Source organism: Camarhynchus parvulus, chromosome 2 (assembly GCF_901933205.1).
Source record: "Camarhynchus parvulus chromosome 2, STF_HiC, whole genome shotgun sequence".
Taxonomy (NCBI): domain Eukaryota; kingdom Metazoa; phylum Chordata; class Aves; order Passeriformes; family Thraupidae; genus Camarhynchus; species Camarhynchus parvulus.
The window spans coordinates 110,915,924-110,943,011 of NC_044572.1; the positions used below are offsets into that span (position 1 = coordinate 110,915,924).

The 27,088-nt window shown below is 36.9% G+C and overlaps 1 protein-coding gene across 2 annotated transcripts in view; it reads left to right on the forward strand.

Moving 5' to 3' along the window:
• Positions 1 to 27,088, forward strand: part of SNTG1 (syntrophin gamma 1) — a 318,609-nt gene that overhangs the window by 88,287 nt on the left and 203,234 nt on the right. Inside the window, exon 1 of one of the 2 annotated variants that reach the window (XM_030971024.1) lies at positions 25,682 to 25,725. The exons of the other annotated variant lie outside the window; for it this stretch is intronic. The gene's annotated coding sequence lies outside the window, so the exon portion shown is untranslated. Of the gene's footprint in view, positions 1 to 25,681; positions 25,726 to 27,088 lie in introns of those variants that run through there. 2 annotated transcript variants of the gene reach the window in all.

Genomic DNA, 27,088 nt, shown 5'->3' on the forward strand with positions numbered 1-27,088 from the left:
AAAACTTGACAAATGGAGTCAGAACCTCTACACAATTTTAAAGTAAATTAGTTTTATAATCTGGAAAATGCTTTTGTGTTTCATTAATCAAAACTCAAATTATGAGATAATGCTCTAAAATTTCAGAAATGGTGTTAATTTCTGCCTAGTTCAGCACTCAGTGAAACGTGGTAGACATTATTAAAACTCATCTTAATTATTAAAAAAACCCCAAAACCCTCACAATGTTACTGAGATGTTGGGAGAACCTAAATTATACTCTAATTCTGTGCAGGAGTGTTCCCCAAATGCTTCTCTTTGCAATATGTTGTTGTTTCATATTTTTAATTAGATTTTGCATTGCTTCTTTGTAGGGTGTCCTCATTTGCCTTGATACTTTATTCTTTGTCTTCCGTGTTTGCTTTTCATTCTTCTCTCCAAAGCAAATAGCATGGAATTTAGTAAACAAGTAGGAGAAAAATGAATACTCTGAACATTTGTCTTGAATTACTGGAAAGCATGCAATTATATTGTTATTTATTTGCTTATTAAGAACTGAACAGAGAGGAGCCATATGTCCTCATATTTCTGATCAGCCCCAGGTTGTGCACCAGCTCTACAGGTTATATGCAGCAGGAAATAATTCACAGCTTCTGTGGCCAGTCTTTTCTTCTTTCCCTCTATTTTAGTACCTTATTTTTTGTCTCTTTAGGATCATATCATGGCAACAGTTTCTCCCAGCAGCTTGAATATATATGTGGCAGATAAGATTGTGTTAAACAAGTGATCCTTACTTGTGGCTATTTGAATCAGATAGAAGGTCTAACTTCCATTAAGATACTGAACCTATCATCTTTCTGGGATCCTTGAGAACACTTGAAAATGATAAAGCCAAAATTTATGTTGACAAGGTAGGAAATATGTCATAACAAGGTAGGTTATGTCATAACTTCCACTGCTGAACATGAAATATTTCTGAAATATTGTTCAAACCCTTCTGAGACTCTGATAAAATTGTAGAAAAGGAAAGGAAAAAACCCAAAACAGAGCAAAAACCTGCAAAATAAACAAAAGAAAACAAATCTAAAAAAGCAGCATCTTCAAGTACTTAAGAGTTACAAGAAATAACTGCCATGACTAAATTATGCCATTATGTTAAGGTTACTATGTTTTTCCAGAATACTTTATTAGTTAATATAATAATAGGCCACAAGCCAAACAGAAAAAATAGGGTTAATTTCTGTCCTGCTTTCACTTATGCAAATCTTTCCTTATATGAATATTCAAAATGCATATGAATAGCTGCATATACACATATCTATATCTGTATATATACACACACCACACATAGAACAATTGCTGTACAGCCGTTTAGTAATTAACACTCATCTGTAGATGAAGCTTTTAGAGTTAATTCTGTGCATGCTGTACAATGGTACTACAATGCTCACTTTCTAATGCATCTTAACTGGCATTTGTCGCGGTCATATCCAGGAGATGTCAAAGGGGATTTGATTCCTTCTAAAGGATGTGTCTAAGCTAGGTGGGATGAATCACTCTTGAGATGCTGATGCTTTTCTCTGAACTAGGGGAACTTTCCCCTTAAGGGAAGCCAAGGCTAGATGTCTACCTGTTAGGTGTTGAATCACACATGGTAAATTCTGCCATAAAAGCCCTGCCTCAGTTGTCTTGCCATCGTTCTGCTGACTATCTTCTGATTAAAGACTGATTGTACATTTGTCTGTTTTGATCACTGTAGTATAAAAATATCACTCCATCTTCCAAGGAGGAAGTGTGACTTGTTTGTTAAGTGGGAGAGACAGCAGTGTTACAGAAATCATCAGAAGGGAACCTGCTGATGAGGAGCAAAACAGCTGAGATGGCAGTCGGGTATTTTGTTTGTCTGACTGAAAGAAAAGAGTGGAAGCTCATGGGAATGACAGACCACTGTCAGTAGTGAATTGCTCTGAAAGAGAAGAAGAGACATTTTCTATCTTACTTGTCATGATTTCCTTGACTAGAAAGAACATGTCATCAAAGAAAATGTTTAAAACTTTGAACATTTCCCTGTTAGTATTTTAGTCAATGATGATATTCTGTGGTAAACAGATTTTGTGGTAGAAAAGGATAATTTTTCTCATTCAAACTGTCAGTTTGAGAACCTGTCCCTATAGCTATGATGGATGGGGAGATTTTGATACAATCTTCAATGTTTTAAAATATTTTTGTATGAGTAAAGATATTAGTTTTTCTTAGAAATTATTTGCTAGTTATTTTCATTACTTGATGTGGATAAAAGGTATGTTAAATATAAGAGAATCATTTAGTGATGTAGATAGCCGTTGTTCCTTGAAAAAAAATCTCAAAGTTTCATAATTTAGCAGTTTGCTTAACTTGTTTAATTTAACCACCTTCTTTAAGTCTTATCTGAGCATAACTTTTTATATTTCCATTTACTGAAGTTACTCTAATAATCTGAAAATACTTAGTGTACTTTATTTAGCTTACACTAGGCTCTTTAATCTGCAGTAAATCAAGTGTTCTTCTGACTCTGATGTAGATTATGATGAAAATCTACCCTCCTTGCTGTAAATACAGTAACAAAACTGCTGTTGATTATATTATGTTTGCATTTATTCCTTCTGGGAGCCACGCATACTGTACTACCTATCAAGTAATGCACATGGTTGTATTTTCATCTGAGTTAATAATTCATTCCAAACAACTTGTTTTTCCTTTTAACTCTAATGGGCTAGTTATCTGTGCTTTACAGCCATGGTCAAGATAATTACTTTGAGTCCCTGCCACAAAGAGAAAAAAACCCAGTGCATTGAGGTGATCGTGCTTATCCTCATGTATAAAGGGAAAGCCTGGGCTTTTCTGACTTTTTTGCTGACAGTGTGATGTTTAACAATATTGCAGTGTGACACTGTTATAAGGAAAGGTTTCCTCCATGTCTTTCTTACTAATGTGCCCATTCAGGCAAGAAACAATTCAGCATTCATTTTTCACCTTGAAGCACTGTGAAGGAAATTGCAGAATCTTTTCTTGGGCAGATCCATCCATTGTGGTAAAACCATTAACTGTGATACAACAGAACAAGAATTCCAATCCAGAAAGAATGAAGGAGGATTGCAAAACACTGAGCCCTGGGTTAGTCCTCTCTAATGGTAAAAGTTTGAGAGTGGTGCGTCTACTGACTAATCTGGGCTTCCTTGTAGCTGGAGGAAAGAGAGCATCCTCTGTGGCACTCGAGATTTGGATGGGCTTGACTGTGCTGCAGAAGTTCCTGCATCTCCACCAACTGTAAAGGGAGCAGAAGGCAACATTCCTGTTATCCCATATGGCTGTGCACCCACTAGGTTTTTCTTGTGTAACATTCACAAGCAGAATTCACACAAAACATAATTTTAGTGACCTTCAATCCAGTCTGTTTCCAAAACTTATCTGCTATTTCTTTTCCATAAATAATACTTTTGTGGCTTGGGGCTCCTACATCAAGAAAGCACTAATCATCAATTGCTTTATCATAAGAGGTATTAGTGCTATTATGTCAGTGGTGAAAGAGACAATGTGATGCAAATCTAACTTATGGCAGCCAAAATAATTACGATGACGAGCACTAGTATGTTCCTGAGGATCAGTAGTCTACTGGAATAGTCTGTATTCCTAACAACAAAGTATTCTTTAAAATCCAGTATTCCATTCAAAAAGCCCAAAGGAAAAAAGTGACAATTTAAATACCTGCTTGAATATCCATATTACACACTTAATATAATGAGTCAGTTGTGCTCATCCTATTTTAGTAATGAAATCTGAAATACCACACAAAATAGTGATCTGCACTCAACTGGTTAGTCATGCACAGAGTTTTGTCCTTTTTAACTTATCTGTGCCCTGTGCTTACTATAGATGTGTATTAACCTGATTTTGCTGTTTGCTTTAATTGCTTCAAAGGCATTGATGTAAAATCATTAAGAAATAGTGTAAAATAAACCTTAAAAATAATTAAAAAATATTTTCGCTTTCTCTTACCAAGCACCTTACTGAATGAGGGAATTCCTGCTCACAAGATTAAATCAGGTGCTTTCTGACCCTGTAGATCCAGAAGAATTCATTAGTTGTGCAACTAGTCTGTGACAGAAGCATGTTAACCTTGGGCACTAGACCAGAGCTATCTTGAAGGAAAATGCAACATATGGGAAGGCAGAAGAAAGTGTGTGCTGTGGGAGGTTCTTTTTATGAAATATGGAGTCTCTGTGAAAGCTGCCCAGAAAATTAGGAAAATGGAATTGATCCAAACACAAATAGATTAATAGACACACTTCAACTAGCAACAGAGTTGACAGACAAATTAGTATGTAGTTGCTACAATGAAAGATTCAGCACCCAATTCCCATCTTATATATTGTAACTGGCATATAGTTGTTTGAAAAATTACTTCATGAAATTAAATTGGATTGTACAAACCTTGTATCTAGTTTAAATTCATTTAGGTGGCCATGTGGATCCAAGTGAAAGGTCAGTGCATGCTTCATTTTCTTCTTAACCCTGAAAAGTGATGCCTCTTTCATGCTGTATTCATTTATTTGTATATCTGTTCCCCGGATATTTCTCTAATATCCCACATATTCTGTAGCTAGCTACCTGTTAATTTTTTTGTTTAAAATAGATTTAAATTATGTTCAGTTTAAAATTCCATGAAAGTTATATAGCAACCTCTTCTAAAATGAAGATTTGTCAAAGGAAAAATCTTGTTTCTCTTGAGATGGTAGTAGACTGCTAGTAAATTGAACGGACACGTGTAGGTAGAGTTGCCATGTGTTCATATGGCCCTGGGTATAGGGTGGTGGGAAATGGTTACTCCTTTCAGGTCACTGGCCAAAATGCATGCTTTAATATTGTTTTTGAAAGTTAAGGAACAAGAGGACAATTTTTCAGGGGAGTATCTTCACTGTGAGGAAGACTTTATTCATTGTATGAGGACTGTTTGAGTTGGTGTGCATGAAGATCTTTTACCCTAGAACATTTAGATAAATTTTTTTTTTTTTTGTCAAATCAAACTAGGTTTCAGACCTAGCACTGAGGGAGTAATGAAAGTATTAAGAAAATTCAAGTCTGAAATATTGAACAAATATAATTTATAACAGAATATCACAAATCAAATGCACAAAGTAGTACTTGTTAGCAAAAATGTCCATGTATCAGGAACTTCTTCTGTTGTGAAGTAGAATGCGGTGGGATGAATGCAAAGATGCAAGGTATTATTTTCTCCATCTATCTGTGGCTGTGTTTCCTCAGAAATCTCTTGTGGACCAAGCCTGGCTGGGATAGAGTTAATTTTCTTCACAGCAGTTGGTGTGGTGCTGTGTTTATGACCAAAATGTTACTGATAGCACACTGATGTTTTGGCTATTGCTGAACAGCATCAAGGCCTCCTCTCTTAATCCGTCTCCACAGCGAATAGATTGGGGGTGGGGGCAAGAACTGGGAGGGCACACCACTGGTCAGATGACCCAAACTAACCAGTGAGGTATTTCATGCCATAGTGTTGTGCTCAGCAAAAGAGGAAAAAAAGGGGTTTAGTCCATTTTAGGACAAGCTGTCAATCTGTCCCTGAGAAGTGGTTAATGATCAGCTTTGCATGGCTTGTTTTGTGTTGTTTCTCTCTTCTTGAACTTCTGTTTCACTTATTAAACAGTTTTTATCTTGATCCCCAAGTTTTCTTGGTTTTGTTCTTCCTTTCCTCTTCCTTCATCCCGCTGTGGGTGGAAGAGAGGAAGGCTGTGTGGTCATTTAGCTGCTTTCTGGGCATAACACACAACAGCTTGCTAGTCTTATAATTCACTTGCCTCTCCGATCCCACATGCTAGTAAGACCTAGGAACTGTAGGGTTCAAAAGTGCTAAATGATCTGTATGATATTAATTACAAGTCGAGAAATTGTATGTCTTATTTCTTACTCAGATAATGTGTTATGTATCACTTAGTTTTACTGTTTAGCCAGAAGATGTCTCAGATTTAAAAAAACCTGCCACTTTTCTTTTCAAAGCAAAATTAGAAAATATGCTGTTATTAGAAGATTTTATGCCTGAAAACTGTTAGAATTGGTAGGTTTTGCTTGCTGGAATATGCAGTGGAGCTTGGGATGTTCAAAGCATGGAAAAGAAATTACTGGCAAAATGGGGGAAGAAGGTCCCCAAATGGTAGGGGACCTTGCTGTACATTTCCTGCAACAGTACAGTACAGTCTGCTATGTAATTTTGTTTCTTATAAGAAAATAAAAACCCATAAATTCTCAGATTACAACCTCAGATTTTGAAAACAACTGTTTTCCATCACTAACAAGTTGACAAATTTTGCATAAATGCTTGCCACCTTATCTCAATTTCTGCTGTTCACGTCGTAGTTTGTGAGTGGGGAACAGACCTGTATAGAAGCTCTGTAGATGAAACTTCAGTATTTAATGCTTCTGCTTGTTTCATACAATAGCATTGGTGGGAAGGTGCTTTACCCTTTTTGGGTCCACCTGCCACCAAATCAACCAATAGGTATGTGGCTGATTCTGCAATCTTTATGTTATTTGATTCAAAGCCTTGTCTGAAAACTTTAGCTTTACTGTAAATATTATGATTCAAATTTCACCATAGCAGGAGCTCTGTCAAGGTTTCATTACTTTCATTTATTAGAAATTAAGAGTTCAAATATCAATGTAGCTTACTTTCACCATTTACTTACTTACTTCTCATAAAGAAACCATGTTAAACCATGAGACCATTAGAGCCCTGAACTGTTGAACATCCAATTAGAGAGATAAGTTTTAGTATTCTAGGAAGATTTGGGGGAATTTATTTTAATGAGAAACATAAAGCTTCTGAAGTGTGGTAAGGACAAAACATTTTCTTGGTCTAAATCTTATTAAAATTGTGTAGATTTGATTCATTTATTTTCTCCTTTCTTCCTATTTTTCTTGACTAGATCCTGCCTCCTTATCAGTAACATTTTGGAAATGCTTATTTTCAAGGCTTTGGCAACTATACTGAGATTCACACATGTGAAATTAGTTTCATGTCTTGTAGTTAAAAGGGTTATAAAGACCCATGGACCTTGAAGTGCTGTCATAGTTTTAACTGAGGATTACTGCCCAATTCCAAATATGTTGTTATGATAGAGGAACAAGAAGCAGTTCACTTTGTTTTTCAGTTCTCTTGTGATTGCTTTGTGGGAACATGAAGAGCATTTTGCCCTACTTTTTGAATTCCACTGCTCTAAATAATTTTACATTGTAAATTTATCCACCATTACACTGTTGTAATGGAACAGAACTATTTTAAATAGATGTATGAACACATAAGCAAATTGAATACTATATTTGTTCTTGCTAAACTGTCAGAGGTAAACATTTCAGTTCCTAATAAAGAAATCTGTTTTGGCTGCTGTAGTGGACTTATTTAACCACTTGTTTTGGGGATTTTTTTACCAAAAGGATAATGTCAATGTACACAATGGAGTATTTTGAATGAAGAATCCCATGAAAAAGATTTAACAACTATTAACTGAATTATGTTCACTGGGTCAAAAGCATATTTTGAAAATTTGGTGCCAAAGTTGCTTGATGCTGCAAATTGATGAAATTCCCACCTAAAGATGTAAAAAGATCACTGATTTTTGAAAATTTGTTACTTTTTCTCCTACAATTTTCGAGCAAAATTCTATAGTTGAGAACTTGCACAAATCATTTTATATAGACATACATGGTTTTGTCCTATGTGCACCCATTCTAAGGGTTTGATTTATTTTATTGCAAGATTTTGTATTGTGAGTTATTTAGTATGTATTTAATATGTATTATGATTGATTAGTATTTTTCCAGCACTGCTTTTACTATGACACCAGTTGAAATAATTAATTAAAAGTTTTACCTTTGATAGAAACCTGTAGCGCTTTGCATTGTTGCTATTGCTGTGACAGTGGGAAGAGGACTGTTTTCTGTCATGCAAATATGCTCTTCAAACACCTTTCATTTTTCTCTGGAGTCTTTATGCCCATTCCTATTAGTAGAACTGCCTTATTTATTCTATTACTGTGTTAACATAACCATATATTAATCTTAGTGAGGGAACTAAGTGCACATTTTGATTCATCATGACTCCTATCCAACTGTCATCTGAATGTTTGAAATTCCTGAGAGTCCATAGGATTAAAAGGTTCAATAGTATTACCAATATTACCGTTTTTTAAAGTGTCTGTTGTGTGTAATACTTTAAGGTCAGTCATTTGTTCAGGAGAAGAATTCAGAAACCAACAGACCCTTGCTTAAATCTGTTGAAGATATTCTAAAATGTGTCTAGCAGAAGTTACAGGTGTGCATCTGCTGTTGTGTTTAGCTTGTACAGTTGACATTTTCCAAACATATATTGAGTTTTCAATTATTTTCCTTTGTGCAACAGAGGAAGGGTCTCTGCAGCACTTCCTTTTACTGCTTTTTTAATGCATATTCTGCTATTATGTCTTTACTCTTCCATTTCATTAATATTTGGCTGTTATGCAATAGCACACCCATTTACTGATAGATTGGGTTTGTTAGTGGTGTCTTAGAGCTTAGGAGAAGAATCATAGAACAAAAGAATGGTTTAGGTTGGAAGTGATCTTTAAAGACCATCTAATTCCAAGCCTCCTCCCATGGGAAGGGACGCCTTCTCTTAGACCAGGTTCCTCAAAGCCCCATCCATCAATGTGGTTTCATGATATAAATGTGGTGAATAATCTTTTAAAATTTTGCAGTTTAAATTTGATACCCAGAAAGATGGGTATCAAATGACTCTAAAATTTTTAAATTCTAATCACAGAAGATGATTTCTTCCTCCTATGCCTTTCATTACCTACCCTAGCTTTTACTTTTATCTCTTTTCTGTTACCCGTACTTTTCATCTTCACAATCCCTTAATTTATACATTTTTTCTCACTTCCTTTCTTGCTCTTCCCTTCTTTCACTTTGTGATTTTTATTGTTTTGATATATTAGGGATTTATATTTCCTATATTCTTTAATTTTTTTCTTTTTTTCTCCATATTATCCCTGGCCTTCACCCATTTACAATAAATATTTCATTATCTAATTAAAATAAATTAGGTGAACGAAAGAATATTTTTTTTCCTTTTTCTGTTAACATAGTAAGTTCATTCCTTCTCTTTGCCTTTGTGTTTTGTTTTGGTTTTTTTGTGTGTGTGTAAATGAAGGATTCCTCCTTCAGCCACATTCAAAGATATCTGCAATCAGGCTTCCCTGTATTTTGCTCTTTAACATGCATTCTTTCTGTTAAAAATTGATTTCTCTGTTATTTCCTTATACCTTTTCTGCTGTCTCAGGCATCTTTGTTGTAATACATGACACTCATTCTTCATCTGCTTTCTCCCTTCCTGAATTATCAACTTTATGCTTTCTTGGTTGCATTCCTCCTCTTTTGTTTTCTTTTTCTCTCAGATGCTTTTTCAGTTAGTGTCTTCATATCTATCCATACCTTCTTTCCTCTCTGCTCATCTACCCATTCTGTGTTTCAGTGTACCAATCTAACAAAAGTACCATTATTGACAGTTATATCCTTCTAACTACATCAGTTCTCTCTTTAAATCCTTTTGTGTTCTGTCTCTTACCTTCAGAGTTAAGTTTCCTCTCTATCCCTTCCAAACCTTGCCGTAGTTTCTGCTCTGTGAACCTCTGTGTCATGCTCCAAATATCTCCTAATTATATGGTGCTTCAGTCTTGTTTTAGCTCCATTAGCCTAAGGTTTGGTCTCCATCAATTCTCTTTCATAACAATGCCCCATTTCCTCTCCACTATGGGCTTTCAGATTTCTGAGCACCTAACTTCAAGCTCAGAAAAGCAGGTCTCCTTCAATCCCACTGAATCTCAGAGCACGATCTAACTTGTCTTCCCAGTAAGAACCACATACTTTCTTTACTGAAGCTATATGCTCTCCTGTGAAAGGTGCTCTGAGAGCTGACTGTAAAGGGCCATGTAAATGCAGTGTTGTATAAAGGGTGATGAATATTGGTATGAATTAATATTATTTCTCACAAATTCAGAAGTCCTTCTAAGATACCTATGCTTTGTACTTTTCATCTTACTGTTTTTGATTCTCACCTTGTAATGTACTTTCTGCTTCACTAAAAGTATGATAATGAGGCATACATAATTGAAATGGAAACCTCTTCAGAACCCCTTCTGATTGAATCTGTTGGGAATAGTAATCATGCACTCCTGAAGTTACAGAAAACTAGTGTATTGATGTGCTCTGTGTGAGTTGCTTACCCAGCTGACATGCTGTCCTTTGAATTAATCTACTTTCAAGAAAAGTATCAGGCATACACTAATGGGCTGTAAAAGAAACCAATAATCTTGTGATTATTATTGCATGATGAAAGAGCTTTATAGATAAAGTAATTAAATGACAATGGAATGACAGTAGTAGCTACTGGATGCATCTTGTGTAAAGAAATCTTTTCCAAAGGAGCAGAAAATCCACAAGAATAAGGAATCTTCATGTTTAATGCACCCAAAATTTTCTCTAAAGATGGATTTTTCCTTGTTGTAAATAGTTATTTATTTTGATTGCATTTTGAAGCAATTAATTTCTGACTTTTGGGACAGTGTTTCATGACTCTAAATTTTAAAATTCTAATCACAAAAAAAAATTTCGAACAATTTTTGTTTAGAAGGGTTTTTCTGAAGAGATGATTTCTTTCTCTGAATTATGGATATTACCAAGTTCTATAATATCCACCTCTTTTTGGCTGAATAATTACATATGTAGATAATGGGAACTAGAAATATGTTTAAAATATTAATAAGAAAACCAGGGCCTAAAAAGTTAAGAAATGGCAACATTCTCTGTGCAAAATTAATGCATTTTCTAATCCTTATTTGTATGGATAAAACTTCGAATTTTATGATGAACTGTTGAAAACCAAAGTTACTCATTGGATCTGACATAAGATGTTGACCTTATTGCTCTCTGCAGCTACTTGAAAAGAAGTTGTGGCCAGGTTAGGAGTGGGCTCTTCTCCCAGGTAGCAAGTGACAGGACAAGGGAAAATGGCCTCAATTTGTTCTAGGGGAAGTTTAGATTGGATATTAGGAAGAATTTATTCACAGAAAGGGCTGTCAAGCATTGGAACAGGCTGCCCAAGGAACTGGGTGAATCGCTGTCTCTGGAGGTATTTAAAAGCCATGTAGATGTGGCACCTGGGGACATGGTTTTGTGCTGGATTTGGAAGTGCTGGGTTTATGCTTGGCCTCAGTGACTTAGGGGTCTTCCAACCTAAACAATTCTACGATTCTATCATTCATAGTCTTACAAGTTTGTGTGCTGTGTATTTCCACTGAAATTATGGTGTGTCCATTTCCTATGAAAATGTCTAAAGAAAGACTTCTGATGTAAAACTCAATTTACTGATTGGTTCCCTGTGTTCCTGGATGTTACAATACATTATCTCAATTTCTAAGAAAGTGGTTTTAACATGAGGGAAATAATTTTCTCAGTTTCACTCTTAGAAAGAATGACATTTTTTTATAGCTGAAATTTTCCAACCAAGAAAAAACCAAGGGAGAGCCAAAAAGACCCACTACATTTTCTGTCTGCAGTATTCTCTGTGTTAAAATGAGTGCAAGTGCTCTGCATTATAATTGTATTCTGGGTTAACTTGGATTTAATACAGATCCTTCTGTTATAGGCAGATTTTTAAGCTAAGGACTGCAGCTCTGGACATCATCCAACTCTTGCAGTTAATTAGGGCTGTAGACAGTGTGCTAAATTTTGATTCTCAGTTGTATCTGTAGTGCTGCTTCCCCTGTATCTGAAAGAGGTTTGGCTATTAGCAGAAGTCTGTTGACTGAGATTCTGCCCAGGAAGCCTGAAATTATATCTGTGAGCTGAAGGATAATTTAAAAAAATGGAGGTCTCTCGAGTCTTTCTCTTCAACATAGCATTGTATACTGTCTTTTTTTCCAGGAAAGTATTTTTCTTTTATTTTCCTGACATTATAGACAGGTACTTTGGTGTCTTTTCCATGTAAGACCAGTCTTAAGACTGTCAGCTTTCCAGAAGCTGCAATTTTTCTGTTGTTCATTTGCTCTTTTGTCATGTTTATAATTGTTTTCTGGATATTTAAAGGTTGTAATCTTTATGACCTGGGGTAGTTATAAATAATAACAGAAAATACATGCCATGCATCTTTTCAGTTCTGTTAGCAGTCCTTAAGGCTAACTTTTACACCACCAGTTCTTGTAGGACCTGTCTTCCCTTTCTGACTTCTCACACACTGTATTAATTTCCAAGTCAAACCATGGTGTGTTCTTCACTGTCACTCTGCCTTTGAGCTTCCTTCAGTCTTCATGAGAGTTATAGTTTGATAAGTCATGCCCCAGTCATACATTTGTTCAACTATGTTTTTAAATTGACATTAATGTGATTCTTTTTTGGTCCAAGCATTTTTATATAAATGGCATAATACTGTGTAATATCTAGTAGAGTATTAAGGCATTTTTTAACCTTTTAAATTAATGTTTACATAAAGAAATATTAATTATGGAGAAAAAATATTCAGATGTAGAAAATGTAAATTCAGGTGTGGAAAAATCATAAATACTCTTAGAATACTGTCAGTGTGCCTTTTTAAGTACCCCTGATACAGAAAATGCAGGGTTTAAGTTCAAAAGCATGTCTTTTAAAATAACTGTGAGAAACAGGTAAAATACTTGACTATTCCACTATCAGTAAAAAGTTCTACTTGCTAAATGTTAAACATTGTAGAGTTTTGCTATTTTCAATGCTCAATACTCAATATACTTAATTGGTAGCTCCCAATTACCTATACCAGCAAATTACTGTTTTTCCAGTACAGGCAAAGGTTTGTTGGATTCCCTTCCAGCCTTGCAAATTTTCACCCACAGTGACCACAGGACTGGTCTTAATTCCTATTGCTCTTTACGGTGTATTTAATAGTAGTTTTATTTTAGTTTTGATTATCTAAGGTCATGATGGAGACAATTTTTTAAGGAGAGATACTATAAGCCATGTTGTTAATTGAAAAAACAACCTAAAAGGGCAGCAGATGACTATGGAGCAAATTAAAAATTCCCATTTCCCTCTCAAGTATCCTACAATGCTGAGACTACTCTATTTTTCAATTCCAGATTCTGTTTAATTAACTAAAATTAGAAGGAAGAAGGAGAATTGGAGCCATAATCACAGCAGAGAAGCAAAACTTAGGAAGATTAGTTGCAAGGCAAATGTGTCAAATTAAAGCAGTACATTTTCAGTGAAAGGACAAGCCGTGGGAAGTGAGCAGATATATCTGATGGAGAATACTGGAAAAGCCAAAGGCTGAAATGTGAGCATTCAAATACTGAACAATTTTATTAAGGATACAAGTGTATGGATAAAGGCTAAAATAAGCATACTATTATTATTATTGATAACAAAGGAAGATGACATATTTCTTTTATACTGTTGTGAGGTTTTATAGATCTCACTTCAGGAAACCTTATGTTAGTAGAGTAAAATGAGGAAGAAGGTTGATAACTCTTGCCTTGGAAAAAAAGGTGCTTTGCAGAAAGTGAAAACATAAAACTATGTCCATTATATTTCTGCCCTCCTGTAATACATCTCATAAACTAAGGGCTTCCAATCTGTTCCTGTCTCCCTTATGAAGGCAAGAAACAAATGTGTGAGAAATGGATATATATAAAACTGTTAGGACATAGTGGCCAAGACAGAGGAATAAATATCATGCCTATAATTTTAGTTGTACAAATCTTTCAAGGATTTTTCTGTACTAGGAAAACCACAGCCATACATTTTGTGACAAATTCTCAAGTTTTACTGCAAGTTTTGTCACAATGATTTTTTCAACCTTTAATTGAGCTGCTGGATCCCAAAAGTAGAATATAAGAGATTACAGTCCTCAGTGCTGTAGGACCTTGTCTTTATGCCAGCATGAGCCTTTGTCATGTTGGTCTGGAAGATGTGTGTGATCAGATAAAAAGGACATCGCTGCACTCTAGGGCTTAGTGTGGGAAGACTCAAGGGTAATGCTCATTTCCATACCATCCGTCTTCAGTCTTAGGAATGATGAATAAAATAAATCAAAATAATGTGGTGGAAATCTGAACATGATAGTTGAGCTCAGATGGATAAAAAGGGTTAGTTTGGTAAGTAACTGCTTGTCAGGAATGAATCCCAACGTTGTCCCTATGCAGTGTTTTATTTATGGGGTTTTTATTTGTTTGTTTGATTTGTTGAGTTTTCGTTTGTGGATTTCTTCTTTTGTCTTGTTTGCTTTGTTTTGCTTTGTTTTTGGTGTTTGGTTTGGGTTTTTTTTAGCTTAATGGGTTAGAAAGGAATTGTCTGAGTATTGGACTTGCATTTCTTTTGTGTCTGGAAAGAATTGTATCTATTGAAGTAGTTGATGTTGTGTCGGCATGTGGGATTTAGAGAAGAATGAAAATAAAAGTTGGCTTTTGGAGTTCCAGAAATAAAGAATAAAACTAAAAAGTTTTGAGTTTTTTATCAGTTGATTATGCCAATAAAGTAAATGACAGCTATCCTGAGATAAAAGGTATTTTTTTACTCTTAAAAAAGACTACTGCCAATACCTAGTTACTGATTCTTTTCATGTACTCTGATAGAGAAAATGGCAAACAAAATATCATATTACAAGATAATATGGCTTCCTTTGAATCAATAGATTTATTGAAGCCATTGGGGTTAAAGTTTTCTGAAGCAAAGCTTATGGAATCCTTTCTGAGCTATTTAGGCAGAAAATCATTCTATTGATATCTTGGTCCTTCCATGTTCCTCTGGCGTCTCATGCTTTGTTCCACTTTATATACTTAATGCTGCTGTCATTGTCTGCATTTCCCCCTTAGTTCATTCCTTTTGATGTGCCTCTTACGTCTTTAGGAGAAGTCTCTTCTTATGTACTAAATTTTCACCTAAAATCTCCTTGAAAACTCACAGCTTTGGGGCTTATGCTAAGCTCCTGAGGTGACTGGACTGAGCAAAAGAATCTTGAGTGTGTAAGCTAGAAAATGCTTGGAGGACAATGGCTGCTATTCTCCAGCAGCTGCCCAACTGAAAAGAATGCACAAACCTAACAATTTTCATAAAGCAGCAGCCTTGGAAGAAATTCAGGTTGTAAGGTGGAAGCCAAGTAAAGATATAGCACTGTAACAAGATGGTGAGTTGGAGGAAAATGAATCCCAGGATTAACAAGCTGCAGAATTTATGCTTAGTGAACTGTTAAAAACCAGTGAAGGAGGAAAATGAGAGCTATCAACAGCTGCAGAGTATGAGAAGCATAAGAAAATGAGAGGTGCCGGCAAATAGAATGGCTTAAACAATTACATTTTGGAGTGGGAAAGGTTGGAAACATAATTTTCCAGTTTTTAATTAGACAGACTCTGATTTGAAAATTGAAATAAAGCAATCAAAAGCTGTGAGAATCTGGTGTCTTCTGAAAAGTCAGTTAAAGATTCCTGTGGCTAATCTGCAAATTTGATATATTCTTTCCTGAAATAGTAGAAGAAAGGCATTGAAAATATTACCTGGGTGACTGGCTTTATCGTGATCCATATGTCTACACCAGTACAAGTGTGGCAAGGAAAGAAGTGCTTACTAGTGCAAATGGGCAGTTATGTCACAGTGCACCCCAAATTCATTTAAGTAAAAATTATAGAAAACAAAATTGTTTTCAAAAAATGAAGTGAAAATGAACTGTGTTAGCGAATTGTGACCAGCTGAATACTTCAGTGGGTTTTATAAATGTCGTGAGGAAATGCTTTCATACTTGTATTATAAGCTCTTATAAATATGTAGTCTAATACTCTCCTGCTGTACATTAATGTTTGGAGCAAGTGATTGTGAGCATGCTGGTGAATACATTGTATTTTGGTTCTATTTTTTGTATTCAAGTAGTTTAATCAGCAAAAAGAGGTATGTTTTCTGGGAAAATTTAGCATGAATGTGCTATATTGATGAAAGAATTTTGAACTCACTAGATATCTTAATTAGTTTGAGTCTTACTTCTTTATTCAATCACATTGTCTTAAAGATTTGAAAGTTGTACAACAGTGCACTAGTCATCACTTTATATGTAAGTTAATTTTAATGCTGGAAAACAAATGGAAGTTTGGAAGTGACAATACTTAACTTGATTTTTTTTACCACAATACCAACCAAGGTTTCTGCACAGAAAGGTGTTCATATATGGTGGACAGTGAATATCATAAAATAAGCTGAGTTGGAAGGGGCTGTGCTGGTTTTGCATTAGAGCCACCCATGGAAGTGATTCTTTCTGTGAGGAGCTGCTGAGAACTTCCTGTGTGCCTAGCAAAACCAATTGCTGGCTAGCTTTGAGAATAGGCATGTTAATGAGCCAATTAAAACTAGATCTGCCTCTGTGAGATTCACATTTTAAAATGAACAAACCCTGGGAGTGCTCTCTTTCCTTTCTGGCCTGGAAACAGGTGGCAAGGTGGGCCCAGTGCCCATCTCGGCCGGGCCAGCCCGGGCGGGCTTTGCTGCGGAGCTGGACCCCTTCCCAGGGAGCCCGCCAGTCCCTTCCTGGCTGGGCCGAGCCCCGGTGCCTGCCAGGCAGAGAGAGGGAGGCAGTCCTGAGGCAGGGCCGGGCCATGGCTGCTCACACCTTGCTGCCAGGTGCCCCTGCAGCGCGGCCGCCGCACGGGATCATGCGGCCGAGGCCAGAGGCGGCCCTGCGGCCTGCACGGAGTGGCCCTGCGGCTGGAATTGAACACAGAAAAAACCAAACACCAGCCATGCAGCTGATGCTGACACAGCCCCCAGCACGGCCTGAAATACAGCACTGCAACTTCGGCAGAGATCACACGAAGGCTCGCAGGCCTGGGTGAGATTTAACTCTTTCACTACACAGATGAAACTTGCAAAGGATTGATCCTCTCTCCAGTGAAAGGACAGAGTGAAGACACATAGATGAGCAATATGAAGACGACAAGGTCAGTAAAGAAAAGAGTCAAGTCCCAGATGGAAGGAGAATGAGGTTTGAGGTGAAATCCTCTTGTAAGGATATGGAGAAGAATGCAATTGATACATCAGACTCTTTTTCCTGGTAACTCATTGAAAAGTATGGGGAGATGAAGATTCAAATTGTGAATAAGAGCAAAGAAATAAGAATAAGAGCAAAATTGTGAATAAGAGCAAAAAAATCTATGCTAAAGCAAGCAGCTGTGATCCCATGAGAAGTTTGAACAGACATAGAGAAGAATGATGAAGACCCTTTGCCCCCAGGGGAAGAAGAAGAAGACCGCCATTCCCAGAGATGAAGATGATCTCAGGGATAGATGAAGAGGACCTTTGCTCTTGAGCAGCTCATCTTTAAAACAGTACCCCGAAAGTTGACGTGGCCCATAAACGCAGCTGTGGGAAAGCTGTGAAAGATGGGGGGGACTTCATGATTGCAGATTCCTGGGAGGCTGGTGTTCATGGAAGTTAAAAGCCATGACAGAGCTGTTTTCACGTGGAGAAGTCTCCATAACATGACAAGAGAGACTTCTCTCCCTAAGTGAACTGCAGAAGGAGTATTCTACAAGTGACAAACTGACTGAATTGTTTCTGTATGTTGTGATTGGGAAAGAAAAGGTTGCAGGGGAGAGAAGTGTTCTGAAGGTTTTATTCTGATTCTTTTTATTCTTTCTTTTAGTTACTGTTAATGAAGTTTTTTTCTTTATACCCTTTTAAAGTTTTGAGCCTGCTTTGCCTTCCTCTTAATCCTATCTCACAGCAGGAAATGAGTAAGTATATTCTAGTGAGTGCACTGGCGTTTGGCCAGCACTCGTCCCACCACATCAATTGGTGCATTGGCCAGGAAAACTCAAATTGGTGAACCAAAACCACTACAGGGACTCATCAGGATCATCAAGACCAACTCTTGGCCTGCACAGGACATTTCAAGCATGACACCCTGTGCCTGAGAGTGTTGTCCAAATGCGTCCTAAGCTCTGGCAGGCTGGTGCTATGACCACTTCCCTGGGCAGGCTGTTTCAGTGCCCAGCCACCCTCTGGGTGAAATACTTTTTCCTGATATTCAACCTAAGTCTCCCTTGACTAACTTCATGCCATTTCCTTGAGTTCTGTCAGTAGTTACGAGGGTAAAGAGATCAATACTTGTCCCTCCTCTTCCCTTCTCAAGGATGTTGTAGACTGCAGTGAGGTCTCCTCTCAATCTCCTTTTCTCCAGGCTAAGCCAAGTGACCTCAGCCAAGTGACTGCTCATCTGGCTTCCCCCTCCAGACCTTCACCATCCTTGTGGCCCTCATTTGGATGTTTTCTAAGAGCTTGATATCTTATACTATAGTGCCCAAAACTGCCCCCAGCATTTGAGGCGAGGTCGCCCCAGTGCAGAGCAGAGCGGGACAATCCCCTCCCTTGCCGACTGGAGATGCTGTGCTCGATGCCCCCCAGGACAGGGTTGGCCCTCCTGGCTGCCACAGCGCTGCTGGCTCATGTTAAACTTGCCATGGACCAGGACCCCCAGATCCCTTTCTGCAGTGCTGCTCTTCAGCATCTTCCTCCCCTGTCTACATAGACAATCAGGGTTGCCCAGGTGCAGAATCCAGCACTTGTCCTTAGTTTGTTGAGATCTCTCTGCAGTGTCCCTCTGCTCTTGAGGGAGTTGACAGCTCCTCCCAATTTAGCTTCCTTAGTATTCCTTCAAGTCCTGCATGCATATGGTTAATGAAGATGTTGAAAACAACTGGGCCAAGGATGGAGCCCTGCAGAACCCCATTAGTGACAGGTCACCAGTCTGATGCTATCCCATTCACTATAACCCTTTAATTTTAAATATTTTGTTCTCCCTACACACAGAGTGTACAGAAAACCTTGAGACTCTAAATTCAGTGTGTTACACAGTCATTAGGACCTTGCATGCAAGTGTTTAAGGATGAGCAGCTTTGCTGCTATTTGGAATAGCTGTTCAAAAATCCTAGAAAGCAGTCCTGAATATTCCAGCTTCCAGGAAGAAAAAAGAATATGCACAACAGTTTTAAGTGGTTTACTGAAAACAAAGTGCTTCAAAGAATTAGTGACTTCAAGAGGATAAGCAGTAAATCTGTGCTTCTCAGAAGCTATGTAAAACTTCGCAAGTTAATAGAGAAAATACAGAAATGGTGATGAGATGAGAGTGAGTGAATGAATGTCATCTGTGAGGCAAAGCATAATAAATGTGTCTTGTAGCATATACTGGTAGGGCAAGCAGTTTGAATTAGATTCAGGTAATGATGTGTAGCTGCTGATGAAATGAACGTATTTGTTGAAGAACCATAGCCAAAATGTAGAATAAAGTCTGTAAAAAGACTTACTATAAATCCACTGGTTTCAGATCTATAAAATGAATATTAGGGAAGTTTTACTGCAAATGTTGTACTTATTCATTATTGTGTAGGTGGACACCTAAACTGTACTATGTAGCACTCATTTATACATTTATTGGTACAATTTGTACAGTAATCTGTTGAAGTTTTTTAAGATGCAGAAATGTTGAGATAGTATCTGAGACCAAATTCAAGTATCTGCTTTGAGCCTCAGATTGTTAAATTCTGAAAGATCAAACAAGACTCAAGAGTACCATAACAAAGCAAATTGTAATAATGAAGTTAGAAATTAACTTGGAACATGAATAATAATTCAGACATAAGAAATATAAAAGTAAAAGGAAACTAGTTGGGGTTGGATAAAGGAGGGGTTGAAAGAGTATAAATCCAAATGTGATTTAAATACAATTTTTGCAATCTATACTGAAAAAACTTTTGTAACTCTTTCTGCTTGTGACAGTCTTTGCAAAAATAATTGCAGTGTCTAAATTAAAGTAATCAATCAAAGATTAATTATGTATCATCAGATAGTCTGCTGCTAGAAGTGTATGAATTTATTGTTCAGCATGGGTTCTTGCCAGAACAACTTTCCTTTCTTGTATTAAAACATAAGTGAAAAGTTAGGGCTTGCTGATGGAGAATTCCTGAAATCTAATTACCTTTTATTTTTACCTCCTAGATGAGTTGATTTTTTGATGTTTAGCTCTGTCAATACTTTTGTAGTGTGAAAAGTCAAATATATTCTAGAATTTATTGCTTGGTTTTGTTTTTTTTTTTGTGTTTTTTGGTTTTTTTTTTTGTGTGTGTTTTTTGGTTTGGGTTTTTTTGGTTTTTTTTTCTGTGTATGGGAGGTTGAAGAGACAACACAACATGTAGTTGAGGGTTTGGATTGGTTTTTTAATTGTGTTTCCATCACTATAATTTGAATTTTCTTTCTGTTTGCCCTGTCAGTCTGTTTAAGTCCTTGCCGGTAAGTGGAAAAGAAGTGGATTACATTTCACCAGTAAGCGGCTCATTACTGGCTATGTATTCTGCTGAGTTTAGAGTCTTTTATTTATAAGGATGGCTAGCAGCATCACTGGTGTTATGGAAGATTTGGCTTTGTCTCCAATTCCTCAGAAACTCTTCTTGCAAAGAAGAAGCATGTAACTTTATAAATACAAGTTATATCACAATGCATTGGCAAAGACTGCATTGTGTTGAAGCAAGCAGTTTCAGCTCCAACACTTTTAAATTTTTAAGGAATGGTTGTGAAATCATGACTGCATTCTCCTAGTTTTGTTAAGCTGTTTAAAATAAACAAAAAACCCTATGTGTTTTTCCATCAATATTGATTCTGCATAAATGCTCCATTTTGTTGTCCTGTCCATTATTTCTAAGAAAAAAAAAATGGATCCGTTGCTGACAGAAGAGTGACTATTCTTCTCCATACCTTACACTTGAGCTCACACATACTCATGAATTCATAAAATAAAAACCCCCCAAAACTATGTAGAGATTCATGTGCATGTCTGCATGCATTCTTTTTTTTCCCGTTTTCTAAAATATTAAGATTGCTTCTGTTTTCTTACCCAGTTTTTTATCATTTTTAGCAAGCCAGTGAGCTGTTTATACCATATACTCTCTAATGTAACATTTACAATTTTATTGATCAATATCTGTGCACATATCTTAGATGACTGTGAGAAAAATGCTTTGTATTCTTCATACTGTCTCCCATTATCATATTCTAACCATCTAAACTGACCTGGCACACGTGATTAAAGATTTTATGTATCTTTGAGCATGTTTCCTTTGCAGTATTAAATAATGTTCAGGTTCTTTTTAGTAGGATAATTAGTGGGGGTTTTTTGGAATTAGTGTATCAGCACTATTAATGAGCTGCTCTTGAGTACCACTAAAAAATCATTATTATGTCTCTTATGATTTTCACTTAGAGTCTCAGTAACATATATCTATTATCATTTTAATCTTCATTTAGAATCTTAATCACATATGTGAAATAATAATTAACATTCAGTTTCTTCATATTTAGCTTCTGTTGTAGGAAGAATTTCCTATCTCCATTTAAGATATATTGATCAGTGGCAACTGCGTCATTTTCATTAACTTACTGGGTTTTGGTTTAGGATCAAAATATTATTTCTTAAATGTATACAGGACTAGAGTAAAACACATCTTTTATCTGGAGAGTGCATTGCTAATGGTGGTGATGATGATTATTATAATAATAAATGCTAAATAGTATCATTCCTATTAACCCTCTAAGTCATCTGAAGCCAATTCAACTCAAAGTAATTGAAAAAAGTCCATTTATTCAGTGTTTGAAATAGAATAGCTCAGCTCTGAATAAACAATGTAAATTAGCATTCAGGAAAAGTATTTGTCAGAGTTTTCCATCTTTTGCATGTCTATCAGCAAGCCCATAGGGAAAAGCCTGAAGATTCTTTTGAGGCACTGTGTCAGGACTGGCTGCCCTGAGCTGCAGCCAGCTCGAGCTTCCCAGCTCTCAGCTTTGGAAAATTTGATTAAATTTTTGATATTCCATTAACATTAGGAAGTTCTATCCCTTGAAGATGCCAAAGCTTTGGTAATACAATGTTAGTAGCATAAAAAGGCAGGAGGGGAAATGAAGTCGTTTAGGTCTCCTTGCTGAAAGTAAAGACTCAGTGGTTAGGATCTAAATTTGCCGGGTGTTCTATAAATTTCCTTCAGGCTTCAGTATGGCAAAAGACAAGTCAGAGTGCCTATATATTTGTTCTTTATATGTATTTATTTTTATATTTTATAGTGTATTTTTATTTTGTACTTTAAATTCAAGATCAGTCCATGTTAAATCCCATTCTACATTTAGCCATTCAGTAGATGTTGTGGAAGCCCTGGGCAAAAACAAAAAAAAGGTCAGGTTTAAAGATTGAGTCCATATTACTCCTTAGTGCAGTCTGAAGTATAACATCGTAGAACTACAGAATGGTTTGGGTTGAAAGAGGTCTTTAAAGTTCATGAAGCTCCAATCCCCTGCCATGGACTGTGACATCAGTTTGCTCAAAGCCCCATCCAGCCTGGCGTTGAACATTTCCAGAGATGGGGCATCCCCAGCTTCTCTGGACAACATGTTCCAGTGTCTCACCACAGTCTCAGTACAGAATTCTTCCTTATATGTAATCTAAATCTACACTCATTTTAAAACTATTATCTATTGTCCAGTCACTGCAGGCCCGTGTAAATTCTGTGTCTGCAGCACTGACTCCACTGTGGAGGAGCTAAGCCTAAGATCTTTTATCCCATACTCTCTTGGAGACACATCCTGTGGTTGACAAGACCACAGTTTATTGGGCTGCTTCCTCTACTTCCTAGGGTGACACAACACCCCATACACTCTAAGAGATTAAATGTGCGCAGGCTTCAGGCATCCTGTAGGGTATCCTGTCATTCTGTGGATTCAGTTTTCTCTTTTAACATGCTTAAGGCTGAATCTTCACTTAACAGAAGCGGAGAGCAGCTAATGTTCTGTGTTGCTCTTCAATAGTTTTTTTCAATACTCCCTTGTTTCAAAATGTACTGTAAATTGCAAAATACTTGTCTTTGCTGGAGAACATCTGTAAGTAATGTGCGTGAGCAGCAAGAATGAACCTTCTTGTGCCCACGTACTGCAAATTTGTTTTGTTTTCATTTAGTCTGAAATGTCTTCTAAGGGTAATTTTTAGGAAAATTGTGGTGATTTAACATGGCAGCTTTGCATGTATCCAGCAATAGAGATCTGTGGAAATGATGATTACTTAGGAAGAAAGGAGCTTGAAAAAGGACTCCTGAAACCTCTGGTGTGATCTTCATGCATTCCAAACAGCTGATTTTTTGAGTCATTTCACAATGAGGATGCTTCTGACGATGTTGTTGGGTTAAGGGAATGAGTCAGACAGCTTTCTCTCACGATGTATAAAAAGCTAGCATCCAAACAAGAATTCTTTCTGACAAAAGCTGTGACTTGTGTCAAAAGTGAAAATTAAATGCCAGATGGATAATTCAATCCAAAATGACACTTTAGCCTTGAGGACTCTCTACTTTTTTTTTTATTGTTCAGTCTGTAATTAAAAGCCAGACAATATCTCAATATCTGAGTGTAGGGCAGCAAAGAAAGAAAGATGCTCTACTATTTGTGAAATAAAAACAGGCTAAGAAGTTTCACTATTTGTGAAATAAAAACATGGTAAGAACTCATCATGCTACTGATGAGTTCAGATTTTCATAATTTTGATATAATTTACAGGTGTTGTAAAATTAAGAGAAAAGAATCTATCTGGGTAAAACTCTTAAATGAGCACTTCTTTAAAAGATACTTTTAAAAATACATTTAAATGTTTTCTGAGGAGGAAGGAATTAGGAGGAAGATAAGTGGAAGATATATTTTCTGCTTATTTTTGTTGCTCAGTTTTTTTTCTTCTGTAGAATTGGTTTTCATGGTTGTCCCAGTATAACTGAATTAAATTTAAAGGAAAAATGAATCAAGCAGTAGTAGCTAGTTAATCTCAGATATTTCCAAATCATGGTTGTTAAACTTTCTGTTAAAAGTTTAGAAATACAATACTTTTTTTTCAGAGAGGGATTAGTAAAAGGGGAGAAGAAATGCAGCTAAAATAAGCAGGAAAAAACCTTTTAAAAATCACCAACTAGAACAATTATTGTATCTGTGCATTATTTGTACATGAGGTTATTTACTTTAAATGTTCATATGTAAAAACATTGATAAGAACAGTACACAAACTGTTGTGAAAAATTAGTTTTCTGTTTTTTAAAGCTGCTAGACCTAAATCCTTATGATTCTCAGCTTTGTGTGAAAACTTAAATGCTGGGCTTTTAATCATACATTTTTGAGCTTTAGTGCAGCTGTAAGCCATCCACAAAGGCAGCTGCTGTAACAGTTCTAGAAGCAATAACAGAGATACATAGCATTCTTTTCCCATGAGCAGGTTCATTCTGTGTTCACCATTTAAAGGAAACTCCAAGTGCATTCATTAAGAAATTGTAAGTCCACATCTTGTGCTAGATTATAAAGTATTTAGTATGTGAAAACATTGATTGTGTTAACAAGCTGCTATACTTAATTGGTACAGCAAAACTATATGTGCTATTCTATTTTTAAATAGAAAGAAATGCTAAATATATTACATTTCTAGTTCTCCATGCAGCATTCTCAGTATCACATATAACAAAGAAAGTAAAGTATTGTTCATGAGAATGATGTTAAAATGGTTACATTACTGAGGAAGGAAAGGAAGGAAGGAAAGGAAGGAAGGAAGTGGTGGAAAGAAGGAAGGAAGGAAGGAAGTGGTGGAAGGAAGCAAGTGGCGGAAGGAAGGAAGTGGCGGAAGGAAGTGGTGGAAGGAAGGAAGGAAGTGGCGGAAGGAAGGAAGTGGTGGAAGGAAGTGGTGGAAAGAAGGAAGGAAGGAAGGAAGTGGCGGAAGGAAGGAAGTGGTGGAAGGAAGTGGTGGAAGGAAGGAAGGAAGTGGCGGAAGGAAGGAAGTGGTGGAAGGAAGTGGCGGAAGGAAGTGGAAGGAAGGAAGGAAGTGGCGGAAGGAAGTGGCGGAAGTGGCGGAAGTGGCGGAAGGAAGGAAGTGGCGGAAGGAAGTGGCGGAAGGAAGGAAGGAAGGAAGGAAGGAAGGAAGGAAGGAAGGAAGGAAGGAAGGAAGGAAGGAAGGAAGGAAGGAAGGAAGGAAGGAAGGAAGGAAGTGGAAGGAAGGAAGGAAGTGGCGGAAGGAAGGAAGTGGCGGAAGGAAGTGGCGGAGGAAGGAAGTGGCGGAAGGAAGTGGCGGAAGGAAGTGGCGGAAGGAAGGAAGGAAGGAAGGAAGGAAGGAAGGAAGGAAGGAAGGAAGGAAGGAAGGAAGGAAGTGGAAGGAAGGAAGGAAGGAAGGAAGGAAGGAAGGAAGGAAGGAAGGAAGGAAGGAAGGAAGGAAGGAAGGAAGGAAGGAAGGAAGGAAGGAAGGAAGGAAGGAAGGAAGTGGCGGAAGGAAGGAAGTGGGGAAGGAAGGAAGGAAGGAAGGAAGGAAGGAAGGAAGGAAGGAAGGAAGGAAGGAAGGAAGGAAGGAAGGAAGGAAGGAAGGAAGGAAGGAAGGAAGGAAGGAAGGAAGGAAGGAAGGAAGGAAGGAAGGAAGGAAATTATAAAGAAGGGTAATTTTACACATTTCTTTACCTGCCTCTATATATGGTATTAAATGATGTTATTGGCATCTGTGGGAGGTCTTGGTCATTAAAAACAGACTGACACATTTTCATTTTTGGTTGTAGTGGTGTGGACACAAACATAATGGAAAGGATGACTGGCGTCTTACGGGAAATGGGGGTAGGTTGAACACATGTTTTCCAGGTCTATAATTAGGCTGAATTTGCAAAAATGTTAATTCTGCCCTACAATGGTCAATAGTAGCAGCGCTTCTTAGGGTTTCCAGATATTTAAAAATTTCAGAGCAAAAATTGTTTGTTTATTTTATGTCCTACTCCTACTAAAATAGCTGAGAGAGCAGTGTACTATGCTGGTTTGAGTTTACCACAGCTTTCCTAGCATAGCATTTTTTTTCAGTCTTCTACTCTTTTTCAAAAATATCCATGTATTCCACACATGGACATAGTCTGTATAAACACTGACTGTAGAACAGTTTTGATTGGAATGTCCCTTCCCTTTTAATTATTTTCTTTATTAATAGCTGTACATGCGAAAAGTACAACGAACTATGCCATATCCAGTTAGTACATGGTTTTTTCTCTTGTCTTTTTGGCTGTTCCAAAAAACATCGTTTTCATTTTTTGTGCCTAAATCTGTCAAGGAATACATAACTTAATTTAATACTAAATTATTAAATGCTGTATTGTAAAAGCCATACAAGTTTTGTTTGCAGATGTTGACAGTGGGCCAAATTTAAAGCTGTAACAGAAGACTGGCTTCAGGCCAAATTCTCTGCCACAGCTTAATGAAAACCAAACTGAAGATTTCCTGATACTTCTGTGGAGCTTCATTGCAGATGGCTAAACTTATCCTATGTGATTAATTTCAACAGCCTCCTATCAAGTAGAATGAAATCTAGTAAAAATATGTATTTAGGACATAAAGAAAAAAGAATCAGTACAGCTTAATTAGCCCTGCACCTACTTTATCCAATTAGTGTTATTAGAGCAGCATTTGCCAACAAGTTTCTCAGTGATTAAAATGCTGGATGCTAGATTATTTGGCTCAATTTTCTCTAATGCTAGCAGTTCTTGTGGCAACCAGTGGTCACACAAAGTTCTTAGGTACATTGTCTAGGTGACATACACCCCTGGAATGATCACAGCTGCAATATGCTGTTGTAAAATAAATAGAGAGAGAGCTCTCTCATCCCCAAAGTAAACTCTAGATTTTGTTATTATGACTTTCAGCGATTGTACCACTGAAAAGGACCTCTGGGTCCATGAGTCATAAAATGGTGCAAAACTTTCTATTTGATATAGCAGAAATTTTGCAGAGTCTGGGACTGGTCATAGATGTTGAGGATTCTCTAAAGCGTTGTCTTCTAGCATCATCTGCAAGACCTCCATGGCAAATAAAGTACTGTTGACTTTAAAAAAAAAAAAGTGTTTTTTTTTTTTTTCTCTAAGCGATCATGTTTTTTAAAACTTGTTTAGATTTTAGACCTATCCTGTGCATCAAAAGGAATTTGGGAATAGTAGAC